The sequence below is a fragment of the Cavia porcellus genome, unplaced genomic scaffold, assembly GCF_034190915.1.
Source record: "Cavia porcellus strain 051 isolate PalLab524CR breed Dunkin Hartley unplaced genomic scaffold, mCavPor4.1 scaffold_21, whole genome shotgun sequence".
NCBI lineage: Eukaryota > Metazoa > Chordata > Mammalia > Rodentia > Caviidae > Cavia > Cavia porcellus.
In genome coordinates, this window is record NW_026947504.1 from 18,453,781 (window position 1) to 18,473,029 (window position 19,249).

The 19,249-nt window shown below is 36.4% G+C and overlaps 1 long non-coding RNA gene across 1 annotated transcript; it reads left to right on the top strand.

The window, feature by feature from the left end:
* The first annotated feature begins 701 nt into the window (after window positions 1-701).
* LOC134472028 (uncharacterized) lies at window positions 702-17,460 on the top strand. The gene is made up of 5 exons (XR_010041850.1): window positions 702-830; window positions 1,700-1,819; window positions 13,929-13,998; window positions 15,706-15,886; window positions 17,204-17,460. It is a non-coding gene; the product is annotated as an uncharacterized LOC134472028 (long non-coding RNA).
* The last annotated feature ends 1,789 nt before the right edge of the window (window positions 17,461-19,249 follow it).

The window sequence follows — 19,249 nt, forward strand, 5'->3', positions numbered from 1 at the left end:
TATACCACTTTTTAATGAGCGTTGTATTTTAGGACTATTTTTAGAGACTTTAAATGCCTTTTTAAAATAAAAATGTTCACCAATTGTTTGAGACTGTCTGTAGAATCCTACAGTTCAATACTATATCAAACACCTACATATTTACCAAGAAGCCAAAAAAATAAAACACTGCAACAAAAAGATCCTGAGCTCCTCCAATGATGAGAACAGCTGAGTTCATATCAGGAAGCCAGCATGATAAGCTTCTCCAGGAGAGTGAGTAGCACACATCTTCCCTTCTGAAGCCAGGGAATGATGCTCAAAGTAAGGACTAGAGCATCCCCAAAGTGAACTGCAGCCATTCTCAGTGACAACAAGATCTCAAGCTCCTCTGATGGTAAGAATGACCAAGTTCCTATCAGGAAAGAAGCTTGACAAGCTCCTCCAGGAGAACGAACAGCAATAAGAGAACCAACAATGTTGGACGCAGGTGCTCAACATACCATACCCCACCCGGGACTAAGGACCACGCCAGCTTCCGCAATGCGCTACGTCCCTCTCCAAATTAGCCACCCCGTGCTCACTTCGTATTCACCACAGCTGGGTATATTAGCCAGAGCCCGCGTCTCATTCCAGCCCTTCCTCCTCATGGCGGCCCTCGTGGCAGCCTGATTGGCCACAGTCAGATATATAAGCCAGAACCCGCAACAATAAAGTTGGCAGTTCCTGTTACCACCTGAAGCATCTCCTGTTTCATTGGGGCTGCGCCGGTCACAACAACAACCAGGAGAACCAAAAATACAACTTCTTTCTCTCCAGTTCTCCTTTTTTATCTTGGCAGCAACCCTCAGGTGGGCCATCCACACTTGGCACCATACTGATTCAGATCACCTGGTATTACAAGGTGACCCAGTTATCAATTCACCACAACAGCATGTTTCATACATAGGAGAAATTCATTTCTTGCTGTAAAAACACAAACATAAGGGCATTAGCTGGAAACACTTTTTCATTTGTTACTTAGAATTATCTCATTGTTCTATAAAATATCTCAAGTGGCATAAATTCTACTTTTACTAATGGATAACCACATCTGACTTGTGATATAGTAAAAGAAATACTGATTCTGCTTCTCTAGCGTTATACAGAGTTCTGTTTAATAAGGCCTTAGAGCTGGCATATTTTTAGAGGATTAATGTGTATCACTCTCCATCATTATACAGAAAATTCTTCTTTTCACAAACACATGAGGACTGGTCATAGCAGTGCTAATTTTGCAAAACAGTGGGTAATCAATGTTAGAAATGGAGAACTGCTATATTCATGGGAAATAATATTACTTAAGGAGGAGAGATGAAGACCTGCCAGCATGTGAAAGTTAAAATTCAAAACACTTTGAAGGAACAGAGAAAATGAGGGTATTAGATGAAGCATTTATTGTCAGTCTTTTTGTCATGGATTAGCTTTTTGAAAAGATAGTTAAAAGATAGAGAAGAAAGGATGTCTACAGTATGGGAAAATGTGTTCAGGGAAGGGGATAGAAATTGGTAGCAATTTGTTGAAAGGGGCCTGTGGTAGATTAACACTATCACCAGCAACCCATGCCTTTATATGATACTCTTGTCTGAGTGTGGGTTGGCAATGTCATGTGGTGAAATATCAACTCTGTAGTTATACTGTTATATGAAAAAAGCAAATGGTCATGTAATCTCTCTAAAAGAAAGAAGTTTTCCTGCTGACCTTGGAGAAGCAACTGCCTGGAACATGAGTACTGTGTAGAAGCTGAGGATCTAACTCCTCTAGTCATAAGAAACTGAGTTCTGCTTGTCCTGGCCTGTGGGTAAGTCCACGGAGACCCTAGAGGGGGAGTGGGGATGGAAGGGAACAAGAGATGTGAAGAATGGAGACAAGTCAGAAATCTGATCAAGTCTCATTTATTCAAGGAAAGAGTAACAAATATAATGGGTATTGGGGGAAGAGGGAGTTGGATTCTGAGACATCAGCAGGTAACTTATCAACAGTGGCAAGACTGAGGGATATAGGTTAATCCAAATTTTGAAATTTCCCACGTGTGGGCTGATTAACATAATCCCTGAGTGAGCCAAACAAGCTAGGCGAGGAGCTGCTTAACTACCAAACTTAACTCCTAGAGGGGGTTAAGGTGGTGTGGCCTGCAGATATAACATGGCAGCCAATTACAGGGCTTCCCATACTGCTAATAACCCTGCTACACTCAGAAGAGGACTTTGAGCTCCGGATGAAAATGTGTCCAATACCTTGAGCAATCATGTTGTTACTGTGATGCCAAAGATGGGATGCTGGTCGACTGGAAGAGTCCAGGTTCTTGTGTGTTATGAACAAAGAATTTGTGAAGTTGCACAGATTAAAAAGAAAAAGCAAACGGATTTTATTGGGGTGACAGTACACTCAAAGAGCAGTGGGCTTATATTGGTGAAGGGTGGTGGTAATGGCCCTGGGGTAAGTACGTAGAAGTGCCTTTGATTGATAATCAAGCTCCCAGTCCCTCCCTGAAGGATCTCCTGGGCATGTTTGACAGCTCATTCTGACTCATATTATCCATAATGCATATCCTTTCCCATAATTCACTGTTGAAACTGTATCCACGAGATGTAACCCATATGAAATGATAATGAATTCATTATCTATGAAGTTAATTTTGTACACTTTGAGGTATTTCCTTGCCTCCACCTGTTTTAGGGATTTCTCCAAGATCTTCTTTGATTGTGGCTATTGTTTGGGAGTTAGCAGTTGGGCCCTAGCTAAGATCCATACTCTTAATGGATAATGGGAGATATTTCTTAGCTCATGTTATATAAGAAGGCATGCCCCAGACAGTGCTAACTATTATTATAATACAGACTCTGGTTCAATGATGTCAAACAAGACTCTGACTCTTCACAAGCTGTGAAATAATAAATGGATTGTTTTAAGCTACATCCTTGATAATTGTTACAGCTATCATGAATTAATACAAGTCCTCTTTAAAAATGTTCTGTTTTGGACCTCAAAATGTTCAACCAGTCTTCTAGAGGAAAATACCATAATAACATGGATTATTTTGGTAACTGTATAGCCTATGGGATTATACTATTTTCTTATTATGTCTATTCTATTATTTCTAAAGCATGAGAAAAATCATTTTTGAGCTGGTTTCCAAGATTTTAATTCCATATTTCTTTTTTGTATGCTTTTGCCTAGAGTTACTGAGCAGAAGTTTTCAATATTTTCTATTAAATAACTGCATTTAAAAATGGTAACTTATGGCAAATTGGTTTACCACGGGCTTCCTTCTTCAATTTATTCTTCTTTTATCATCCTCATTCCTATAATTATTTTTGTGGTGGTCTCAATTGTGTTTTTTCACTTGCCCATATTCATTGTTACTGGGGAATACAAAAATAAAACTGTGTTTATAATTTTTGATCAAACAATTCAGACAATTATAAGCTAGATGCTGGAAAGTTTAAATATGAATAGAAATGCTTGGTGTTGATACAGAAAATAAGGAGAATAAAATGCTTTAGAAAAACTATTGCAAACAATTTGCATCACAACCTTTTGTTTTTACATTTAATCTGTGATCATCCACTCAAAACATATTGAGAGACTTACAATTGCCAGGAAGAAATGTTCACTAAGTTTATAATTCATTTTGTGTATGAAAGCAAAATAATTTTTTCACTAAAGAAGTCCAAATTTTTCAAGAGTCAAATTTTCTCATTTTAGAGACATGAACTTCTCAAGATACCAGATTAAACAAAGTCATTGTAATTGATGAAAGTAGTGTATTTAATTAGAATGAGCATATTCTGTTTTGAGAATTTACAATAATGCTGGGAAGGGTAAAATAATCTCTATCTGTTACAAGCTTGCCCATGAGAAAAACTAGCATACAATTTAAATGTTATGTGTACTCTTTCTTTTTTCTTGTTCCATTTCTTGCCAAGAAGTAAAAGTGACAAAATCTTCCACAGCCTAGTGTGTAGTGCAGTGGGTTAGCAGCTATTCTTAAGGTCTTTGTGAGGCGGGATAAATGATTAATAATCGCACCAGATTGTCAGAACAAGAATGTGAGTCACTTAATTAAGGACAAACTGCAGGCTCTTGAGGAATTGGGGAATACATAGCTCTTTCTAAAGCTATAAGCTACAGTTGGATGTATGAAAATATGTGAAGAGGATAAGAAGGCATGATTTACCTTCTGTCATTGTTAGAATCTTGAAAAAATTATTGCCCTGGGTATATGAAATCCTTTCTTTATAAAAATGACAACTCAAGTGACCCTGTTACATGACCTTTGTCACCGAAGGGAAAAAAGATTAGGCATTTCCCAAAGTGTGCTGTGTGATAATACATTACACATTAGTCACAAATTAAGCTGAAACAAAGAGAGCTAATGAGATAGAGCAAAATCTTTTAAAATAGGCCTCCCCCTTAGTGTGGAGATTTTATTCACACATCTCATTCTGTTTCCTTCTTAGTTTGTGGTGCATAAAGAACTGTGCCTCCTGGCAAACATATGAAATAAACAAATTATTTACCCTGTGCTAAATTCAATGCCATGTGCATTTGTGGCGAGTAAAAGTCACAAATTTGCCTATGTGATTAGTTAAAAATAATGCAACTTCCCAGTTAATAATAGCCCAATAGCAGAGTAGACTGTTTAGAAAGTAATAGTATTCTAAAGTGGGTGAAAGAGATAATTATTAGATAAATGTTCAAGCTGGGTTTAGATAGAACTGAAAAATAATAGGAAATGGAAATTATAAATATTTAAGGTGCAGTAGCCTGCTTATTTGACTAATATATATATACACCAAAATCATGAGTGCATTTTCTTCCAAATTTTTATGTCCACTGAGTTGCTGAAGGAATAGCGATGAGTCAAGTTCTAGAGAAGAAGAAAAAAAAGTTTCCCGGATAGTGGAATAAGTTGATACTGTAGTCCTGCCTTATCCACGGAGATAGAATAGATCCTCTGGACCATTATAATTAACCTAGATATGAATAACAAAATAACAATTAGAAAAACCTCTACATCCAAAAAGTTATTTAAAGAACACTTCTAAACAGTTTACTAGTTGAAAATAATACTAGAAAGTAATCAGTATTTAAAGTTGAATGAAAAATGTTTTAAATTGTAAAACAAACTTAGAGGAGAATATGTCCTTAAAAACTTGTAATAAAGAAAGGAGACTTGGGGCTGGAGGTTTAGCTCAGCGGCATAAGCGCCTGCCTTGCAAGCAGGCAGTTGTGAGTTCGATCCCCGGTACTGATAAAAAGGAAAAAGACAAGAGAAAAAAAAAGGAGACTTTGTTTTTTATTATTAAGTAATCACTAGTCACACAGCAGCGGCATACACCTCTGATCCTAGCTACTTGGGTGGGTTAAGCAGGAGAATAATACATTTGAGGCCAGCTTGGGAAACATGAGAAGACTTCATTTCTAAAACAAAATAAAAAAATAGACAACGATGAAATCATTATCCAATTTAAGAAATTACGAAAAAAGAAAATCAAAAAAACAAAAGGAAAAAGGTGGTGGAGAATAAAAGGTAAACAATGCAATGGAAACCAGCACACAGAAGAAAAAGGACAAATGCTGCTTTTTAAAAAAAGACAAAGCAGTCTGGGACACATTTCTAGCAAGCTTTCCAATGATGCCAATACTGTGATAAAAGGACCACACTTTTAGTAGCAAAGTTCCATTCCATAATTTCAAGTTTAGGAAGTAAATCTTGGCTTTATCTTCACTAATTTCCTTTAAGTATTTCCATTCAGTGAAACTATGTTGAATAGTTTTAAAAGACTGCATCTCATTTAATCTCCACAGCATTGAAATCAATAGGTTTGGAGGGTGAGGAAGGTGAGCTGAGCGGGTACAGCAGCGCCCAGATATTCTTCAGGCCTGCTTGCCCTCACGCGACACCCCCTGTACTGCGCTTTCCAAAGGGTTAGGGCACTACACAGGCTCTCTGACAACTTTGATTTAAGTGATTTGTCCTAGAAGATTTTTTTTCTCAATCTTCTTTGAGACATTTTCCTTGTGCACTTGTTTACTTTTAATGTTTTTACTTTCAGATTGAAGTTGAAATTGACCTGGGCCCCTGACAGTTGTTTTGAATGCTGATCTGACATACTGGTGTCTCTCTTCAGTTAACTGGTTGGCATGCAAAGCTCTTATTTATTTTTTGAAAATATGGTACCTTGTAATAGATTCCTAACAAATATTATTATAATAAAAGTTTTAGGGAATCTTCAGTAAAGAAATAGTTTTCACTTTGTTTGAATCTATGTTTTCCCAATCTACCTGGCTAAAAAAAATCTATAGTTTTGGTAAGATACAGTTTTTGCCTTTGGTGAAGATTCTGATTCATTAGATAAATACAAATATTCACTTATTTTCAATTTTCATAAAATACCAAACATTGTACTAAGTATGTTAAAGACATTATCATATTTTACTCTGAAATCTGTCCACTGAGGTCTTATAAGATCTTTACACTGAAATCTGCCTGCTGAAGTTTTTATAAGCTCCAGTTTAATGGGTGGGAGTTCAGGAGAGACTTGGTAGTTAATTTAGGACAGAGCTCCAATTCAAATTAGGGTGCTTAGGCTGGGGATTTAGCTCAATGGCACATGTGCCTGTCTGACAAGCGCAAAGTCATGAGTTCAGTCCCTGTCCCTGGTACCAAAATAACAAAAACAAACAAACAAACAAAAAAGCCAAATTAGGGTGCTTGGTTGAAAACCAGACTTACCAATGTTTTGGAGTGTCTTACTGCTTTCCAGGTACACATTATCCTTTCCTTAAGACAAGGATTAATTCAATTAATTATGACATCATCTGTTTAAAACTAAAAGGAGAAGATGTTTGCGTGTGGAATGGCAGTAATGGAGCATATTTTGCCAAGAAACTGCCCAGAGGGGTGTGTTTGTCACCCAATAAATGTGGCTTAATCCCAGAGGGACGTTATTCTCAGAGGTTTTAATGAATTTTGCAGGCATTTTTCTGCTCACTGTTTCTTTTCCTCCAGGGCAGCTTGGCAAAACTGATGAATAAGAGGTGGCATGGCAAGGGATTTCTGACTGGCACACTTTTGGTGAAGAGATGGAGAGTGCTGCTAGCCAGTAACACTAATCGAATTTCTAAAGCCGAATGAGAATAATAGTGACCAAAAAAGACCCAGAATGCTACTTTATTATATCTCACTGTTTACAGTTTTTGACAGCAACATAAAGAAAAATCCTGAAATTAGGTTAAGGCCCTCAATATGACAAAAGTACTATCAACAGACAGTGGAGGTGGGAGATCTTTGGTAGCTTGCTAAAAGTTGTATCTGTCTTTACCTTGAAGTTTTGGAGAAAATTTGACTCTTGTTGGCACCCTTAGGTTTTATACTGAAGCATCTTGCTATTTAATAAGCACTGAGCTCTTGAGGTTATTTTGGAATGTTTTCCTTTCCCAGGTGCCTGGAGTTTGCTCTTCTATAAAGAGACTTATTAAAAAAAAAACTATAGCCTGTGGGTGCTATTTATTACACAGAGGAACATTTTGCCACATTTAAAATTACAAGGTTCTAAGGGGCTTGCTTGAAATGAAGGATGATGGCTTCAAATACCAGTTCTTCTTCTCTAATGTAACCTTGCTTGCGTTCAGTGCCTTTGCGAGGGTGATGGATCACAGTACCTATCTCACTTGCTGGTGACAAAGATCAGAAGGAATGTATAAAAAGGTCTCCAGCCACATCAGGCCTATGATGATTGGTGGCTAGATTCTGATGGCAAGTCTTGTGAAAAATCTGCTGAGAGCAAGTTGATATACTCTCCTGGAATTTTAACTATAAGTCTGAGCTAACAGTTTATACTTTAGCTATATATTGGGAATGAAAATGGATGATACTCTGAAGTTGGTGTTCATGTTTTCCCAAAGGTCAAAGATATTTCTATGGACTGGTGAATAGCTGGTCGAAAACAAATAGTTACCAAGATTGGCCAGAGAATGGGATTTCCAAGTGAAATGAAGTTGAGACACAATCAGTTCTTGAGCTTCTAAATTCTCCCGTTTATAAATGCATTTTATACACATGTTTAGATTGATTTTTGTATTAATATCCTCGATTGTAAATCTTTATAGCCTCTATTCTAACATACAGTATTTCACTACCTTTGAAATCTTCACCTCAGAGCATCAATTTAGATATGAGTATAATGAAATTTCTCTTAACTGCCTTCTGACTATGTCTGCTTACTTCTGATTGAATATATCACAATTAGTAAAGTAGGATAGGCAAGTGTGATTCCAGGTAATTAAGATGGCCTAATTTTTCTTCCAATGTTTTTCAGCATCTTGCCTTTTCTTTCTATTCTCTTGTCTTCTGACCTTTACACTAACTCATTTCTTTCGAAATAATTTCTTCAATGATTTATTTTCATTTATCTCTAATTTGAAATGCCATCTGATAAAGTCATTTTGCTTACATTGATTTTACCTTGAGAAAAATTAGTTTCTCTCAGACCTCTGTCTGCTGTCTGTGGCTGCCCTGATCCAGCCAACAAAGCAGAGGCTCCCGCACACCTCATCATTCATCATTTGAAGGCATCAGACGAACTGTGCTATTGAAACCAAAATTTGCCATATACAAACTGAAATTGTTCAGAGACTACAAAACTACATTTGAGGGTGTGTGTTCCTAGACTGGAAGCTTAGAATTATAAAGGCAATGGAAAAAAAAAAAAAGATGAAGAGGATTGTGAGATATGCTCTTCTTGATTTTAATTGTGAGCATTAAAAAGATTTTTTGTTAGAAATCTAAATGTTAAGCATATGAGTGTGTGTGTGTTTGTGTGCATGTAAATATGTGCTCACATCTATAAAAGTGTAAAAAAGTATGCATGTGTGTGTGTGTGTGAGCCTGACCACAGGCATATATTTGTGAAGAATACATTACCTGGTGAAGAATTATTTTTTAAGTCTCAGAATATCATAAGCAACTCATCTGTTACTGAGTCATTCCTTTCCTATTTTGATAATTTATAGTAATTATAAGTTTTTATTTTGTTGTCTAGTTTCACATATGTTATCTGGTTAATGTTGGAAGCCAAAGTTTTATGCCCGCTGTAGATCAATTTAACAGCCTCTTTTGTTCCTCTGGAAGGGAGTGAATAGTGATTCTATGCATGGCTATGCCTCAGCAGGACCCTGTTAAAATTTCTGCTTCTTATCTCCTATGTAATCTTGTGCAGATTACTTGGCCTCTGCTCTGGTGTCTCCTAAAAGTTCACAACGCCTGTGACCATTCTGGGTGACGGGGCTGGTGGGAATGTTGGGTGTCAGAGTTTTCACAAATAGATTAATGTCTTCTTGTGGGACTGGGTTAATACTGTAAGTAGTGAGTGACTTCCTGCCCTTGTGGGGCTGGGTTAGGCTCCTTGAGAGCGAGTTGTTAGAGGGCAGGTTTATCAGTCGTGTTCCACCTCTCCCACACATCCACTTACCCTTCTGACTTCCACTGCGGTGTGAAACAGCCCAGGGACGTTGCTAGGGGTGGCAGCCCAATCTTGGACTTCCCAATCTCCAGATCTGAGAGCCTAAGGACACTTTTTCCTTTCTAAATTATAAATTTCAGGAAATTATATAGCAATGGAAAATGGAACCAGACAGCCTTATTAAAATTCATTGTTCTCATTTGCAAAATAAAGGACATGTAACTGAGAAGGCTGTAGTAAGATGGAATAAAACATAAATTGACACAGTGCCTGGCATGTGTTGGGTGCCCAGTAAATGTTAATCATTGTTGTTTTGCTATAATTACTTTAAGTGGTAGTTGATACTGGTACCCTCTGATAGGATTATCGGCTGGAAGGGAACCATCTGATAGAATTTTCAGTGCGGCTAAAAAGATAAGAAGTATAAAATAAAAGTGGGCTTTATTTTAAGAATGTGGGGAGAGACTCCATGACCTCTGGCGTCTGGCATTCTCTCTGCCAGACAGGTGGTGTGGAGGCATACCTGTAGCTTAGGTATGGGGTGGTGCCTAAGGGGCATTAGTGATGCACTGGTAGCCCATTGGTATTCATTTTACGACACAGGTAAATTGCCTAGGGGCGGGGAAAGGTGACCTCAAGACAGAGCCCCTTGTTTCCACCTCACCGCCCAACTTCCCACCGGCTACAGTGTCCCATCTGGGGCAAAATCCTTTCACCCTCACTACTAATAAGCAATCAATACACTATAGTCTTTGTAGTTTCTGTTGTTTCTCAGAGGTTCTATGTCTAATAATTTCCAAATATGGTAGAAATGTGCATATTAAAAAGGGATATTTTAATGATGGAAGCACATAAAAGTGTAACTTTTAAGAAAGAATTTTTTCATGCCAAGTTTCTGGAAAGTAAAATGTATATTTGTAATATGAACAATTGGCCCTCATTTAACTTGTTTCGGGTATGACCTTTAAGTTGTATTGTTATGAGACTCACTTATAAATCTAACACTGAAATTCTACCTGGGAAACAGAACTACCTGAGTTTTGCAACTGAAACAGGTTTCAAAAATCAATTTGAAAGAAACCACCATTTATTAAATATGTGTGTATATCAGGCATTTTGGGGGGAAATTATAGTTTGCAAAGTCTTAAAAATATGCATATTATGCACATTATTTTGAGAATGCACATGAAGTTTGTAAGGCAGAGCACGCTAGTATTTAAATATAGCAAATTAGGAAAGCGAGAAAGATTAGAGCTGCATATTGGAGTTTGGATTTCAGGGCAGGAAATCTGAAAACAGGAAAGTGGGTTCTTACATATGTACCCATCTTTTCTTATGAAAGTCTTCTTGGAAAAATAATGAAGGAAAACCTGAGTTTTCACTTTAAGGCTTTTAATAAGAGTAAACAGGTGAAAGATAAAATGAGGGTGTCCAGCTCTACAACCCAGGTATGTCTCTTTGTGTTTCTAGAGTTTTCTCACTGTCTAAATCAGTCATAAATTAATTTCCAAGTGTTGTTTTTAGCTGAGCTTCAAGTCTGAGTAAAAATTGCCCAGAAAGCTATAATTGAAAAAGCCAAAGTATTTTCTCTGTAGCCCTAGACGGATGATATTAAATTCCACCATGCATACCACCATTGTTTCTTTCACAGAAACACCAGAAATAAGTAAATGATATAAGGCTGCATAACTAGGGCAATGATGATTCATTATTAAAACTGAAGGCTGTCTGGTGTGAAAGATTTTTGGCTACTAAAATTCTGGCTAGAGAGACAAACATAAGGACCATTGTACACATCTTGCATCTTGCTTTCCAGCAGGCTTGAATTTAAGTGATCCCGAGGCAATCAGCATCTGCCCTCTCCTGCCAAGGTTTTTCTGTGCGTTTATACAGTGTGAACCACGTGTAGAGATCATGGAAGAACAGGCCTGGAATTTAAGGAGTTACAATTTGTTTTCCATTTTCTATATCCTCACACTGTTAACTGGGGCTGAAGATTTGCCTCAAAGATCAGGAGGGCTATCTTTCTCTCCACAGGCTTTACTGTTTCTCTATTCCTGCAAAGAGGCAATTTCTTCTATTTGTATTGTTTTGATGTTCACTTGGAATACACTCCTGACCATGCTCATGGCTATTACAAAGACACGAAGAATCTGACCTTTTTTCTTTTTTCTTCTTTTTTAAGTTCTGACCCAAATGGAAGACTTACAGGGAAGCCTGGCTCCTAGAGGAAGCAAATTTAATAAGGGTAGACAGGTCTGCTAGATTATGTTTTGTTATCTATTTTCATGTGAAGAAAAAAATATGCTTTTCATCAATCTGTGGTCTTTATCATGCTTAGGTGACAGTGTCTCTGATAAAGGTATTATGATTCCGTTGACCTGAGTTTATCCCTCCTGTTGTCAAAAAGAATATGTTACCAATGTGTTAAAATAGTCTTTTTTTCCTGGTCTACTAAATTCTTCTACAGCAAAAAGGACAAGTTTGATGCTATCATAAAAATGCACCGTGATGATATATTTCTAATGAGGTTTTCCAAGGCTTTAGCAAATTCTGTCTCTGTCCATCTTTCTCTGTCTCTCTCCGTCTGTTTTTTTCTCTCTCTCCTCTCTAGCCCGCACCCTAGCCCTAACCCTACCTGAATCTCTGTCATCTATCTTTCAGCAAACCTTGAGAATCATGAGGGCTGTGACTATTTCTTCGTAGTAGGCACTGCCTCCAGTGCTACACACTGGATTTTAAGCGTTCTTTTGAGACATGAGCTATTTATCAGTGTATCCAGGTAGAGAAAAGAAAGCTGCAGCCAGGAACTGACCACTCCAGCAAGGCTGTAGCTTCACCATTGGTCCCTGGACTTGCAGGCTGAAATTATTCGCTGTGGTCCGGTGTCCGCAGAGAGTTCTCCAGGCTCTGGGGCAGGAGGGTCTATAAAGAAGCCTCTGATGGCTGTTATACTAATGGAGGTGCCTGCTCTCTTTACAGGGCTGATACTTAGAAAAAAAGAGGAAGAAACACCTGATTTCTTATTCCTACACTCTTTTCAAGTTTCCCTTAGTTTCCTCTCATCTGCCTTATAAAAAGAGATTTATCCTGATATTCTAGGAAGCTAAAGTAGGAAAAGGACAAATCTGACCCCATTTTGGGCAGTATAGTGAGACCCTGCCTCCAAAAATAAAAAAATGAGAAGACTTAGGATGTCCCTTTGTATGAAGGCTCTGGGTTCAACCCCCAGCACCACCAAAACAAACAAGCCTATAAATAAAATTTTCATCAAACCATTGACATCTTTTATTTAATGCTTTGTGGAGTAAGAGGGAGGTTGTGGTGATGACAGGAAGTAGATAAAAGGAGAAGTATTTTGTTGTATCCCTACTAGATATCAGACATTTTATACACCCTTTCTTATTTTTGTCTTAAGTAATCCATGTAATATAAGCATTCATGCCATCACCCATTAATTCATAAATGCTTATTAGGTGCCAAGCACCACTCTTAGGGTCTGATTATTAACATCTAATTTAAAGAAGAAAAGCAATCTGAAAGAGGCTGAGTTACTTGCTCAAGATAGCAACTTATAAATTGAAACAGAATTGAAATCCAGGACAATTCATCAGATTGGCCCTGAGGATTTTCCCTCTATAGGTGCAAAATAATTGTTAAGGGATTTCATAGGTAATTTAATTTTTGTAGAGGCCCTTTAACACCCTTCTCATCCCCTCTCATTCCTCCACAATAAATTGCCTCATCTTTGATGTGGGTAAATCACAAATTCTTGTCTTTATGCACAATGCATAGCTCAGCTCCAAAGTCCCTTTCTAACCATATTATTGATTACAGCCCAATTGTATGGTAGAAATTTGGAATATCTACCATTATTTCTTCTGGCTTTTTCACTAGGTTTCAATGTCAGTAAGTTTCATCTAAGATTCTGTTCCATTCCAAGTAAAAGTAATTTGTAATTTATATTGAATTTTAATGATCTTTCTATTGATACTTATCTCTAATAAAATTAATGATTTGTGACATGTTATCTGCAGATATTTGGGGAAATTTTTCCTTTTTGGATTTCTATAGAATAAATTCTAAAATATTTAGTTCAGTGATTTTTAAAATTGTACATTAAAATCCTTTTCGCTTTCAGTTGGTTTTGAGTGTTGTTGAATGGCTATGTTTTCTTGTTGAGAACTATTCTACCATGAAACTTTAATGGTTTTTTAGTGAAGATAAAGGAGAATGGGATTACTGCTTAAGGGAAGTTGGATGACACAATAAAAACATCAGTCCTTCAAAGAGTAACTTTACAAATATTCCTTTAATGACTTAATGATAGTTTCTTGCTGTCTTGCTTTGATGGAAAGGAATATTAAGAATGGTTCTGGTACTATAATTCATAACCAGTTCTTCCATTATGAAGTGAGTGAATTTTTATATTGGTTTCAGAAAGGAATCTCTATCCATGAGACACTTTCAATGCTAAAAGAAGAAATGAAAATTCAGCCTTCTTAAAATAGTGAGTACAAGAGTTACGTTAAGGCTAGGAGCTACCTTAACTTTTATATATCCATATTTGAGTTGTTTGATTATTGCATTTAAAAATGTTTATGAAGACAGTTATTGATCCACAAGGCAGGTAAGACTATTTATCTCAGCTGGGAACTTCTCTAAAGTAACTCTAGGTTTAAAAATAATCATTTGGATAAAAATGATTTTCCCATTATTTTTCTTACAGGGAAGGAAATAGGCAGGTAGCAGAGAATACAGATTTTCCTTATTTTGCGTATTGCCTGAATCTGTCATGTTTTTGTCTCAAAATTCTGCTCCTGTTATACAAACAATGCTTCATTATTTCTAACTTACGTTTTACTAACATTTCAGCATGTTCTTTACTTTTCAAAACCTCTTCATTTCTGTGAGACATTTATACCTCCAACTTCTTGCCTATGGTCACAAATGCTCCATAATAGCTTTTAGAATATCACTGAAACATATTACTACCATACCCGGTTTTGTTATTCTAAGAACATAAACCTTGTTTGAGTATTGAATTATAATTTACGGATAAAACATTGAAAAATTCTACAACAAACATCTTCCTGAAACCAAGAAGGAAAAATCTGTAAACTGAAGTCTGTATTCTAGTATCAGAAAATTCAAATAAAAATCTGTTAGTATTGTCAGAAAAAATTTTGCCTTTCAGACACAGAATTGAGTAAATAAAAGTCTGAAGATTTGCAGGAGGCATGCTGTAAAATGTCCTCACTTGGAGTATACTCCGTAAGTTTGAACTTAACTGATAAAAACTTTAAACTTACTTGTTAGGGTACTTCTTGGCAAACGTTTTCAGGTGACCAATAGGAAGAGGAGCACAGCTGCATCATTTATTGACTCAGTTGTCTCTTAGGGCAATTGAAGACAGTTTGTGACAGGAAGGAATGGAGAAACACAACTCCCAATGACTTAACATAACCTTCTTGTGCAATTTAACTTCCCTTTAAGTTCTTATAAACCAAAGGGAGATTCAAAACACTTTTTAAAAGCCAAGCATGTGGCACATGCCTGTAGTTCCAGCAGGATGTGGTGAGTTTGAAACCAGCCTGTGCTACAAAGTGAGCTCAAGGCCACCTTGAGCAGCATAGTGAGATCCTGCCTCAAAGAAACAAAAAATAGCTTTCCAAATGACCTAATGAAATATAACATTGATGTGTTGTTTTATTATGTGTGCCACTGAGACATTTATACTACAATGATGTACAAACACATTTTTGAAAAGAGTGGCTCTTACACAAAATACGATCAAGGAACTAAAATAAGTATCTTTACTGCCTCTATGGAATAGCATAGCAGAGGATAAAATATGGGCACGATTCTATAAAATCAATAATAGCCCCATATATAATGCACTGGAAAAGAGACATGAGTGTACAAGTATATGTGTACACATGTATAGACATTTATAAAATATATATGTTCTCTGTATATACATGGCAGACATGCATTCCTATACTTACATGTTTGTATTTTGTGCATATACACAGATTGCTTAATGTAATCATGAGCTGTTTGATTTCATTTACTAGTCTCATCATAGCAAAGATTCACTTATTTAATGCAGTCTCTGTGATAATATCAGACACAGGCATTTACTGAACATTTACTGGTGGCTGTTATGGGAACTAAGGTTTTCTTCATATGCTTTTAAATGTTGTTTTACCTACAGGATTCTCTCCCCTTTTTACCTCTTCCTTCATGCCATCCTTTTGAGTCACAGAGTATCATTGGGGCTTCTTGTGAGCTGCAAAAACCACTTAAAATTTGAACCAGTGCTTCTCAAAGTTGTCTGATGCTGGTACGCAAATGGATAACTTGTCTGTCACTGTAGGAGAACTATAGGAATTGAGGTAAACAATGATAAACTGTTATAGCATTTTGATATTTCATTTTTATGATTACTTTTATTCTATCTTATAAAAGTATTGGTCTGCCATGGATTAGAAATTTTTAAAAAGAAAAGAAAAACATGAACAAAATCTTGGGCCTTCGTCATAGAAGGTTTGACAAGTACTTAGCTATACTCTTGTGTCTTAAGTCTCACTGTATCAAGGTTCTGCAGGAGGAATTCTGGAACTTCTTAAAAGCCACATATATTTAATGACTGGAGCTTAGAGTTCTGTATTAAAAAATATTGAGGCAGAACAAAACAAAACCCACAATTATCTGATGCATATTATGTTTGGAATGCCGATACTTGTTTAATTGCTGCAACAAATTACATTGTTTATTTTCAATTTTTGGTGATTCTACTGGAATGGAAGTGTCATAGGAACATCAGTCTTGTCTCCTTCATTGGTATGTCTTCATCACCCAGATTGATAACATACATAATAGGAAATAACTATAAGTATTGGTTGATTAAATGAATTAATAACTGAATGCATCTTAGTTCCACAATTAGTATAGACAAACTAAAAGCAAATGTCATAAATTTTTTTTCGTGGCCTCTACCAGATTCTTAGGATCTGACTCATTTTTCATGGGAACACCCTTATGTTACCAGAATGACATTGTACCATCTCTACCTGTGTTTGTGTGATTGATCACCAAGTGAATTTTTCGGCACTATTACATGGGACAGGAACTCAATAAGCCACTCAATTGCTCAGGCAGAGCTCAGACTTGAGATTCTTCTACTCCAGGCTCCCAGAGTGATGAGGCCATGGGCATTTACCACTGTATTCAGTGACCTTGTATTTCTTAACCACATGAGCACACAAAGCCCCTTTATATTCTTGAGACCTTTTCCATGCCATTTGTCTCATAAATTCAAACAGATCTTTTTACTGCTTTTCTCAAGCTCTCCTGTGTCTGTTCTGGATGAGACACAGCTATGTCTTTCTCCATCAAAGCTAACTGCAGTGCCTGCTGCCCTCCTACCCCATTTCACCGTTCCAGGCTTCTGTCACCCATCATTATTCTGTTGTGCACTAACAATCAGTCTATGTTGTTCTTCCTCCCAGAATGAGCTCTTCCTGGGCTCCACACGTAATTCATGAATTTCTGTGGTGCCTGTGCTTATCTTAGTGCCAGTTTTGCAACAAATACTCCGGAGATATTCTTTAAATCAGATTTAGAGATGTTGGTATAGAAGACAAGGAGAGCTCTTGTGTTCAAGTGTCTACAACCCAAAATTCTGAAAAGATGACTTTTTTCCTCTCTAGGTTGAATAGGATACATCTTCAATCAGCCCTGCTTCCCTGGGGACTTTAAGAAAAAAACTGCATCCTTCAGTGTTCAATAAATTACTTTGGTGCCTCTGAAAATGCCCAGAGGACTGATGTCCTTCAGTTTATTCACCTTCAAGTATAAACAGTCACTATCCTGCTGAATTGAATCCTTCCTAATTTTAATAAAAAGCACATTTTCTTTCGATCTTTCTACCTTTTCTACAGTCTTGACATACATCTTTTATTTTGTCAAGTACTCTATATTAAACACTCGGTTAATAATGATTCATTACTGATATGCCCTTTAACGCTTGAGTTATAAAACTTCTTTTGATTATCAGAGATTCCATTGTTAGTGATTTTGTGTGTGTGTGTGCTTTAGGCCATCAAGATAGGAAGACTTCCTCTGTGATATAACTTTAGTATCCAGTTCATGCTTACATTGAGGGTACAACTGTCTGGAATCCCAGCTTCAGCCACAGCCTCCATTTCACATCCCTACCTTGAGGAACTAGGATTGGTCTTTGGTCCATGTTCATACCACAACACTAACAAGAAGCTTGAGGTCATGAGCAGCAACAGACGTCTCCAGGTGAAAGCCAGCTGGTTAGTAGTCACTGACCTGTGCGAATTCTCTTTACTTGTTTTTGTCTTTCTTTCTTTCTTTCTTTCTTTCTTTCTTTCTTTCTTTCTTTCTTTCTTTCTTTCTTTCTTTTGGCTGTTTATTGCTTAATTTCTTTGTAGCTAGGATAGAACTTATATAGACTCATTTATTTTGTAGAATTTTTGTTTGTTTTCCACTTATAGCAACAGAAGTTTAGAATGGTAAAATAAAGGTAGTGATCAGGAGGTAGGTATGTGTGTGTGTGTGTGTGTGTGTGTGTGTGTGTGTGTGTGTAGAATTTCATAACAATACACCCAAAATCCTAAGTACATTTCCTAAATGCACTGTTTTAGGTTTCTATAGATGATTTGAACGATGGTTCATTTTCCATTTCCTCTTTGAATGGAAGAAGTAAAGGTAAATTAAGGACAGGACAAAAATTTTATTTCAATAAATTATTTAGCCTTAAGGATAATTGTAAAATTAATAAAATTTTACAAGAGGGCAATGCAGCTTATAAAAGTAAGAATGAATTTAATTTTTAAAAAAATTAATAAATAAAGATGAAGGAGAAGAATCTCCATTTTTGGTTTTTGAGATTATGAGTATTTTTCATCACATCCTTACTTGGTGTTTTTGAAATTTATGCATTAATAAACAAATGTAGGTTGAGTTTTTTGTGCACATGAATTGCTACACATTTTTATTTCTTTTTATTCTTCATCACACTTTATCTTCTTGGCTTCTACTCCCTCATTTCTTTAATTCTCCTACTTATCTTTAGCTAATTTTGCTTTAGTCTCTCAGTCTGTTTCCTTCTTTTTCTGTGTAGTTTTCTTTCCAATTTTCTCTCTCTCATTCACAGTATTAGACAATCTTCTTGCTCACAAATGCTCCCTCATTCTTCAACATATTTTTTTCCTCCTTCTCTCAGTGAAATAACTATTTTTATAGAAATGTTTTCCTTCTTGATTTTTCATATGCAGGGAGCATATGAAGAATCTTGGAAACTTGGCGAAAAACAATCACTAAAAACTTGTTGAACAATAGTTATTTTTAAAACAGAGAATTCCAGATAAAGTGAACATTTCTCTGGTTTCGTCAAAATTGGTGGATTCAGTAGAAACAAAGAATTTAAAGAATAAAAGCATTAATTCAATTGAATTGATTGGTTATTCTGGATAACTGCATAAACTAAATTGGTAGTTTTACAGGTTTTTTTAAAAAGGATTTAAAAGGATAAATTGAGAATGAGAGCTGAAACTGATGAGGCCAATATTTTTGGTGCCCCAGTAAGCAAATGTATTTCTAAAAGCAAAATACAGTGACTGAAAACAACAATGATTTTGTATAATCTTCTTTGTGAGTGTTTACAGTCTCATAATACTTCAAAGGTCATTATGTTGATTAATACATATTCAATCCTTACAACAACT